Source organism: Alligator sinensis, unplaced genomic scaffold, assembly GCF_000455745.1.
Source record: "Alligator sinensis unplaced genomic scaffold, ASM45574v1 scaffold268_1, whole genome shotgun sequence".
NCBI classification, from domain to species: domain Eukaryota; kingdom Metazoa; phylum Chordata; order Crocodylia; family Alligatoridae; genus Alligator; species Alligator sinensis.
The window spans coordinates 4,424,814-4,425,347 of record NW_005841853.1 but is presented as its reverse complement, the minus strand read 5'-3'; the positions used below and the strand labels follow the sequence as shown (position 1 = coordinate 4,425,347).

General features: G+C 67.0%; 1 long non-coding RNA gene across 4 annotated transcripts in view; it reads left to right on the top strand.

The window, feature by feature from the left end:
• The first annotated feature begins 7 nt into the window (after positions 1 to 7).
• Positions 8 to 534, top strand: part of LOC112551581 — a 156,903-nt gene continuing 156,376 nt past the window's right edge. For all 4 annotated transcript variants that reach the window (XR_003095888.1, XR_003095889.1, XR_003095886.1 and 1 more), the window contains exon 1: positions 8 to 416. This is a non-coding gene — a long non-coding RNA (uncharacterized LOC112551581). The remainder of the gene's footprint in view (positions 417 to 534) is intronic.

The following is a 534-nucleotide window of genomic DNA, read 5'->3' as shown; positions in this document are numbered from 1 at the left end:
CCTGGTGTTGCTGTTGCTGCAGAGTCACGTGAAAGTCCCCTTTAAGTTTCCATAGAGAGGCCTCTCGGTGTCACATGATGGACATGATATAATGAAACAACATTGTAGCGAGAAAAGCGTCGCGGGAGCCCAGGGCTGCTTGCACCGCGGCGGCGGCGGCGCGCGGCTCCCGCACACGGGGCGTGCAACGGGGCAGGGGGGTGCGGGCGCCCTCCGCTCCTTCCCTTCCCTCGCCTCGCCCCGCATCGCATCGCACCGCACCGAGGAGCAGGAACTTTCTTCTTCTGCTGCTTGTTTGTGCAACCAGCGCAGCCGGGACGGGCTTGCACCTGCCCGCGCCCGGAGGGCAGGGGTGCGTGCGTGGGGGGGAAAGGCCCTTCCCGCTTTGCGGGCGGATTTGCCGGGAGCACCTGAAGGTAAGTTGTGCGTGGGGCTGGGGAGGGAGGTGTTTGGAGGAGGAGGAGGGGGGCACGCGGCCGTCCTAGCCGGGGCATCCCGGGAGCGCAGCCGGGACGCGGGGGGCTGTTTGGCGCT